Genomic DNA, 975 nt, shown 5'->3' on the forward strand with positions numbered 1-975 from the left:
TCATCAGTCCACTTCCTGTCTCTCCGTAATCCAGACTTCCACCCGACGGCAGCTGGCCGGCGGTATGAAGGAAGTTGACTAAACCAGCCCGGCGGCCCCGGAGCCGACGCTGACCCCTGGCCTGCTGTCGGGGCCCCGAAAGGTCAGGAACACAACGCCGCCTTTCTGCGATCGGCGCCGCACGACCAAAATACACAACGCGCATAAAATCTACTGTTTATATTTTTGCCTCGTCGAATCACTGTTCACCACATTTTCCACGCAGCTGTCACCGCTTCAGCCCATTGTGTATAAATACACAAGGACTCTGTTCGTGGTTCTGATGATGTCACCAGTAATTGGATCTGCGTGGTCATCCGGCTTCACCGATGAGCGGCTCGGTGAAGCCGGCCGACGCCAAGAGAGCGAGATCTAGTGGAAGTTGCTCCGTCTGACAGACCCCGGATCAGACCCCGGATCAGACCCCAGATCAGACCCCCGGATCCTCTTCAGGGTCTCAGACCTCAGATCTGGGGGGGGGGGTTCTTGGTCAGGCCTCTTTTGCGGAATAGAAAATGTCATTTAAGAGACTTCCCGGTTCACTTCAGATTAAAAAACACACTAAATAATAAATTCTTCACGGGCAGCATTCACTGTAGACAAGACCACGTGATCCTTCAGTTTTTATTTTTTAATAAATTTGCAAAAATGTCAAATGTCTGTTGTTTTCTGTGACGACGGGGTGCTGAGTGAACATTCATGAGAAATAAAATGAACTTTTTGGATTTTAGCAAATGGCTGCAATGAGACAAAGAGTGAAACATGTAAAGGGGTCTGAATACTTTCCATACCAACTGTATTAAATCATGGCTGTTAAAATGTTATATTTTCATTATTTCCTCCCTAAATGCACGGTCCGTGTTCTCGTGTCGGAAGCGGGGTTCTGCTGCCCTCTAGTGGCGGTTCCTGGTCAGGACGTCCAATAAGAACCCAATA

Source organism: Pseudoliparis swirei, chromosome 23 (genome assembly GCF_029220125.1).
Source record: "Pseudoliparis swirei isolate HS2019 ecotype Mariana Trench chromosome 23, NWPU_hadal_v1, whole genome shotgun sequence".
NCBI lineage: Eukaryota > Metazoa > Chordata > Actinopteri > Perciformes > Liparidae > Pseudoliparis > Pseudoliparis swirei.